Raw genomic sequence first — 8,332 nt, 5'->3', positions numbered from 1 at the left:
ATATATATATATAAATGAAATTTAATCCAGAAAAATTTGTTAAAAATAAAAAAGGTAAAAAAATCTGAATTTGGGAAAAAATCTAATAGATTTCATAGGGACCTAAAAAATGTCATTTTTGTTAAACTTTTAATACATTGTTGTTAAATTGTATATGCTGTATATGTCTAACCATTAAGACAGAATCCAGAAACATTGAAATTGACAACAGAATGTCCTGCATGTGTTCAACGATCTCACCTCACAGGTGTTGTGCAGAGCGATGGTGTTTGTTCCTCCCATCATGATCTCAGACGTGTACTCATCCATCGCACGCTTGCTGTCGCCCACATAGGGCACATATTTAATAACCACCTGCTCTGACAGACCACAAACCGAATCAGTGTCTTTTCACTCAGTCAGACATTATTTATGCATCGCAGCAATCTTCTGATTCAGATATCAGAGCTGATCTACAGTACAGTTCAGAAGACTGGGGTTGGTAGAATTTCTAATGTTTCTGAAAGAGTCTCTTCTGCATCAAAAATACAGGAAAAATGTGAAATATTATTACAATTTCAAACAGCTGTTCTCTATGTGAATATCTGTTAAACTGTAATTTATTTCTGTGATCAAAGCTGTATTTTCAGCATCATTACTCCAGTCTTCAGTGTCACATGATCTTCAGAAATCATTCTAATATGCTGATTTGCTGCTCAAGAAACATTTCTGATTATTATCAACGTTGAAAACAGTTGTGCTGCACAATATTTTTGAGGAAACTGTGATGCATTTTATTTTTCAGGATTCACAGATGAACAGAAAGTTCAAAAGAACAGCATTTATTTGAAATAGAATCTTTTGTAACGTTATAAATGTCTTTACTGTCACTTTTGATACATTTAATGCTTCCTTGCTGAATTGAAATAAATAATAAAAACTCCTACTGACCCCAAACTTTGAGCAGTAGTGTATGTAATATAATGTCAGACTCACGCAGTGGTCGGGCTTCTCTCCGGCTCGGTACAGTATGGGGTTTGACTGCACCATGTCATCCACAACGTTACTCTTAATATAAGAAATATTTAATATTATTTAATATTATTTTAATGTTTTTAATAATATGCAATATAGAATATTTCACATAATACAAAATGTATAATATAATATAATATAAATAACAAAATAATAATATATAATTTATATATTATAAAATATAGAATATTTTACACAATAAAATTAATATTTAATATTATTTAGATGTTTTTCTAGAATATACATATGCCACTTTTCAGAAATACAAAAAAATAAAACAGAATTTGGGAAAAAATAAAATGGATTTTATAGGGCCCTAAAAATGTCCTTCATGTTAAACTTTAAATAAAGTTGTTAAATTGTAAAAGTTTCATGATTTCAATTAACTACACATGCTTTTTGATTACTAACATTTAATTGCATTATTAAAACAGAATCCAGAAAAATTCAAATGCAAAAAAATAAAAAATAAAAATAATGAATATAGTAAAATTAATTGCTTTTTGTTAGTTAACTTTAGTTAATGCATTAACTAAAGTGTCCTTATTGTAAAGTGTTACCTAAATTATATTTGTGCTATATTTATTGTTTAAAATGAAATAATGCATGTGTAATGTTTCAGATGTTTAATGTGTTCCTCGCACCTTGATGCCAGCGCTGATCAGGAAGTCCACCAGCACAGACTTGAGTTTGGTCTGTCCGGATTTGAAGTCGTCTCCACCGATGAAGACGCCGCGCTGGAGGGCCAGATCCACGGCTCCGGGGACAAAGGTGTTCTGCGGCGAGCCGTTAATGTAGGCGCAGCCCTCCAGAACACTGGCCACCGCAAACATGGTGGAGGGAGAGACTTCACGCCCCATCTGAGACACAAACACCACAGAAACCATCAATACAAGCCTCTCTGACTGACACTGACACTGACACTGACGTGTCTTGCTATTTTTTTAAAACTTTTAATAAATTGTTAAATTGCATAAGTTTCATTATTTCAATTTATTAGACATGCTTTTGGAATTACTGACATTTAATAATTAAAACAGAATAAAAAATAATAATAATAATAATAATAAAAACGGAAAAAAATGGAATCTTTCAGAAATATATATATATAAAATTGTTTTTTTGTTTTTTTTTTTCATCCAGAAAAAAAAAAAGTAAAAAAAATTTTTTGGAAGAAAAAAAAAAAATTTTTTAACATTTCATAGGGCCCTAAAAAATGTAATTTTTGTTCAACTTTTAATACATTGTTGTCAAATTGTATACGTTTCATGATTTCAGTTGAATAGACAAAGTTTTTTTGATTATTAACGTTTAATTTAACCATAAAGACAGAATCCAGAAAAATCAGAATGGAAAAAAATTAAACGGAATCTGAGAAAAAAACAAAACAGATTTCATAGGGCCCTAAAAAATGTCATTTTTGTTCAACTTTTAATAAATTGTTGTTAAATTGTAAAAGTTTCATGATTTCAATGAACTAGACTTGCTTTTTGATGACTAACGTGTGATTGAACCATTAAAACAGAATCCAGAAACATTGAAATTGACAGAACAGGAGCATTCCAGCAGACTCTCACCTGAATGCTGTTGAGCAGGTTCTCGGCCGTGTCGTTGACTCCGGGAAACACGTCACAGAATCGCTCCGTGTTTGCGGTCCAGAGAACGATGACTTTATCCACGCCGCTCTTCTTTCTGAAATCACGGATGTCTCTGCGGATCTGATCCACCTAAAACAGCACACAAGAACACTTCAAACATCCCGATTTATACATTTACTCAACACACACATACTATATATTTTTTTATATTATTTATATAGATTTTATATTTATATTTGGATGTTACAATATATAAAATATTTAAAAACATCCTGATTTATACATTTACTCAACACACGCACTATATAAACTGTTAACAATATTTGTAATATTTATATATTTATATATTATATACAGTATATGATGTATATATAAAATATAAAAATGTAATATATAATATATATTAAAATATAATAAAATATGTAATATATAATCAAATATATTTTATATTAAAATATCAAATATTTATAAAAAAACACTGCTAACACTTTAAGGTCCCATTATTATATTTTGTAATACATTAACATTAATTAACAATGAGCATTTTGAGCAGTATTTATTAATCTTTGTTAACGTTAATTAATACAAAAGACTGTTCATTGTAAGTTCACGTCAGCTTATGTCCATTAAATAATATGAACATACATTTTTTATTTTAATAATGTATTAGTGAATGTTGAACTCATTTATTAATCTGAGTTAAAGTTAACATTAAGATTAATACATTTTTAGTCATAGTATATATAGTTACAGAATATATATACAATATTTCACAAATATTACACAAAAATAGAACCTTTCAAAATTTGTTTTCAATAAATTATCAATGAAATGAGGTGCTTGCGGCTCAGAAACTGATGTACGTTAATCAAAAGGTTAAACTAAATATTATATGAGTGTAGAAAACACTACAATTTGTATACAATTTGTAATAATGTCATGTAATTATTTACTGTAACATCTAATAGTTGACTCTGAAGAAAATATGGTAAAAATGTATTATAAGGTTCCAGTTGTTAACATTCGTTAACATGAACTAACAATGAAAAATCATTCTAAACCATTTATTATTTATTAACTAAAATTAATTTGAACATTTTAGTACTTTAGTTACACATGCAAAGTACTTTAAAATGCTGTATGCATGTATGCAACTACCCAAAAAAGAAGAAAATTCAATGCAACTTTATGATTCAGACTCAAATAAAAACTAAAAGTTGCATTGCATCCATCAATGCACAAGACTAAAATTAATTTTAACATTTTAGTCATTTATTTATACATGCAAAGTATTTTAAAATGCTGTATGCATGCATGCAACTGCCCAAAAAAGAAGAAAATTCAATGCAACTTTACGATTTAGACTCAAATAAAAAATAAAAGTTGAAAAAAATAAATAAATAAAAGTTGCATTGCATCCATCAATGCACAAAACTAAAATTAATTTGAAAATTAATTTAGTTAAGTAATGTTAACGATTGAAACCTTATTATACAGTGTAAACGATATATTTAATGCGCAGTGCAGCTGTGAGTAGTACTTCACCTGTTCTGCTTTGCTTCCTCTGATGAGGTTGTCGGCCCGCTGCTCCTGATTAGCAGCAATGAATTCTGGGATGTAGACGGAGGGTCTGGGTTTGATCTGGCTCATGTGTGGGCGGAGCTTCTCCTGCAGACTCCAGTCCAGAACCTGAGCGCGCTCCATGGCTCTGCCGAGGTCCAGAGATGAGATATCCCAGCCTGCACACATATTACAGCTTCAGTCACTACTGCACAACGACAAACAGAGCGTCAGATCACGAGAGCTGATGCGTTTACCATCAAACACGATGTCATTGGGATGCACCATCGGCAGCAGATCTCTGAAGGGAGCGTAAACCTCTCCATCCGGCCCGGATCCCAGACACACCGTAGACGACTCCAGCAACGAGCCGTAGTAATTCGCTTTCTGAAAGGAGGACACTACAAGCTGATTCCCAGCTGACAGCAAGCGTTCTCAGAACGTTCTGGAAAGGTTCTCTGGACGTTATAAACTAACGCTCTTCCAGTGACGTTAATAGAATGTTTATGCAACATTATCTGGTCTTTAACGATGTTCTCCAAGCGTTAGCACAAAAATGTTATTTATGCATAGTTCATGCTGTTACATTATAACATTTCAGTTGGACGTTCATCGTTTTTTTAAATGTCACTACATTCAGAGAACATTCAAAAGTAACGTTCCCATAATGACTGCAGAATAATAAAATGGAACGTTCCCTCAACGTTCGTGTAACCGAAATGTTTTTATTAAGACTTAAAAAACGAAACATTTTGAAATAAATAATGTTTTCATAACTTAATGGGAACGTTCGCAAAACATTGTTAGAACATATTTCTGTTACTTCAGTTACTTATAACGCAAATTCCAAAAGAATGGATGGGCTGAAATCGGAAAAATTATGAAAAAAATTAAAATTAAAAATTATCATTCTATGCTAAAACTATGCTAAATTAAATCTAAAAAATTTCGTATTTTTCGTATGATCATGCAAAATAAATAAGCATATTACCTTTTTTGTTTTTTGTGCGTTTTAAAAAATAGTAAATAATACTAATAATATTAAATTAATATTATATAATAATACATTATACATTTATTATTATATATATTATATTTTGTAATAAAAATAATAATATTAAAAGATGTATTATTATATTATATTACATGTATTAAGTGTTTTATTATTAATATGTTTTATAGGTAGTAGCTATTTAGACATTTTTATGTTTGATTTTAAGAAAATTTTTGGTACTGTATTTAGTCGCTACTTGACGTCTAATGTAATGAGTCTGAACTTTTTGTGCATTTAAAATATATTCGTATGCATATGCATTATATTGGTAGTGTTGTCAAAAGTACCAATGTTGGTCCTGAAATTTTACAAATGTGACAATACCAGCTTTTCCCACAAGCATTTTGAGCGCTGTTGAGCAGATTCTTAAACATTGTATCATATGATCATTGTAGCCAATCACAGTCATATCTGTTGAACGCTTGAACACAATGGCCAATCAGAGCTGTTTAAGAATCTGCTCAACACACTTGTAATAACATCCGATTGTGACCTAAAGTGGATTTTGATACTATTATAGGCAGACATGCACTCTTTGCATGCTTTCTAATGGATTGAACGCTACACCTGCTTATTATTTGTCATACAATATAATATTAAACATAAACATTCATAACATTGACACACTTTGCTAAAATCCAAGCCTCTGTACCTTAACGCCGGTCTTGGTTTTCCAGGTCAGACCCAGTTTATTGGCCAGGACAGCAGCTGTGACCGTGGTCCCGTTATTTCCACCCCATCCCACCAGCATCACACCCAGCCTAGGCACCTTCCTCTCGGTGCGGAAGGTGAACTCGGTGCTGGAGGGCGTCACCTTATTAACATAATACATGCAAAGTACTTTAAAATGTTAACGTAAACGCAAAAATGCAATGCAACTTTATTATTCAGACTCTAAAAAATAAAGTTGCATTGCATTCAGCAATGCACAAAGCAGAAATGCATGAGTTGGAAGGGTTCAGAGACTCACAGTGAACGTGTCTCCATCTCTGCGCACGGAGGCAGTGGGGTAACAGTAACGCGACTCGATGTGTTTCTCCGTGTATTTCACATCGGCGCTGTTGATACGAACTTTCTCAGGCATGATGATGAACCTGCAACACATTAATGCAAGACATTTTAACTCAAATACAGTCGTCTGTGCAACATGCATTAGTGACAGCCTATTGTAGTGAAGTTGCATTTAATATATGATTGCATAATATAATATACTAATAATATAGGCTATAAAAACTCTTCAGCAGCAGACATAGCCTACCTTTAATGATATTCTCCGAGCAGAAGGAAAATGTATTGTGCAAGGTTCCAGTTTTCAGATTTAATGTTAAAAGACTTGAAGTAATCTGTAATACTAGTTTAGTGTGGTTACAGGTTGTCCGTCACCTTCCGCGTCTCCGGTTTCGTCTGCCGGTCCGTCGCGCGCCGCTCTCGCTTTATCCTGCAGAGGCGGAGTTACCGAAACCCTCTGTATTTTTCCACTCGTGAATGAAAACGCGAGGATGGATGCTTCTGGAGTCTGCGACACAAAGGCCGAACGATCCCGAGCGTGCAGCGAATGGATCTGGACTGTAAGATGCGCATGTATGAAATATTGCATTTGACGCAACAAGAAATGCAGCTGCTTGATTGTGTGAATATAACCTTATATTATAACATGCAAAAACAAAAAAAAGTACATATTTTTCATATATTTTAATATTATTTAATATCTTTTATATGCAATTTTGTTTTGCATAGTAAAAACACTAGTAGATATTAATAATGAGAGAAAAGAGTAATCTCTCTAAAGCTGGTGAAGCCATTCATTTCTCAGCAGCATTTGTCTAACTCATCAGAAGTGCTGAATTTCAATGCATTGCTCTAAATTAGTACGCTTTAATGTCTTTTACTATAGCAAAGGAAAAATACTAGTAGTCTAGATACTAAAAATGAGAGGTATAATAATCTGAAAACATTCATTTCTCAGCAGCATTTGTAACCCTATCAGCAGTGCAAAAACTCACTGCATTATTTGTAATGTCTTTAACACATGATATCCTGTGATTCAGGAGTCGTGTGAAGGATGAGGCTTGCACAAACACATTTCAAGACAGATAAGAAAAAAAAATGTTGTAACTCTGCAGAGTCAAAGTGGGGGTTTCTTTTTTAAACAGTGGAAAAGTACAGAGCTAGTGAAGGACAATCAGACTCAGCAGGGCATCAGAATGTTCCAGAAACTCTCAAGTTTCCCAGACAGAGGGTGGAAAAACACTGATAGTGTTGAGCAGATAAACGTACGTCTTCCGCGGTCTCTCAAGACTTTATGTTGCTGCGTTTGTGCCTGTAATTAAAGATCACATCTACATGTTAACAGTACTGTTTTATTAAAGATGCATGCGTTTTTTTTAACTCTTTCCGCGCCACTGATGGAATTTTCCGGCTTTGCGTGTTTTCACTGTTACGGCGCGAGGCGCTATTACGCATCTTCAGAAAAAGCATTGAATGCGTGGATCAAAACGCGGTGATGACGAAGCAGGAACAAACGCGATCACCAGCATTAAACAGCATGTAAATCAAACCTGCCCCTAACATTACCGAATGAAATGTCGAGCCAGGAAATGGTTTAGGACTGTGAAGTTTTGGGGAAGCGATCGATTTCATCTGTGATTTGATCATCCGATCTTTTACAAAAACGCCATTTTCTCAGCTATTTGTTCAATATGATGCTTTTTCATAAAACCTACCCACATTCAAGTGTTAATAAAAAAAGAATGCATGAAGGTAGAATAAAACGCATGTTCAGTTCCCTTTTGATACTTCACTTTGTACTGCATAGCTAGACGCTACGGGAAACTCCTTTTCTCCGATTTACTGAAGCCTTTTTTTTAATCACAGCTGTGCATCTGCACTGCCATTGTTTCAGAAATGAACCAATGACGGCGCAGCAGAGCGCCCGAGCCCGCCAAAATGGGCGGGGCATCTGGCGATATAAGCAGGTGCTCGGCATAGGATCACTGATTCTTTCTCCTTCAGCGACGACATCTACTGCTTTTCACTGATTCTACGAGATTTGAAGCCTTCGCCTGCAAGCTGATCCAGCCGCCGTTCTGCAGGAGCAAGATCAGCT

General features: G+C 33.7%; 1 pseudogene; it reads right to left on the bottom strand.

Annotated features, from left to right (window-relative positions):
• The window catches only part of LOC107750214 (inositol-3-phosphate synthase 1-A-like), an 8,590-nt pseudogene extending 1,923 nt beyond the window's left edge, over positions 1-6,667 (bottom strand).
• Positions 6,668-8,332: the final 1,665 nt, after the last annotated feature.

This window comes from Sinocyclocheilus rhinocerous, unplaced genomic scaffold, assembly GCF_001515625.1.
Source record: "Sinocyclocheilus rhinocerous isolate Xijiao unplaced genomic scaffold, SAMN03320098_v1.1 scaffold242, whole genome shotgun sequence".
Classification (NCBI taxonomy): domain Eukaryota; kingdom Metazoa; phylum Chordata; class Actinopteri; order Cypriniformes; family Cyprinidae; genus Sinocyclocheilus; species Sinocyclocheilus rhinocerous.
The sequence above is the reverse complement of the archived record's forward strand: the minus strand, read 5'-3'. Positions and strand labels throughout refer to the sequence as shown.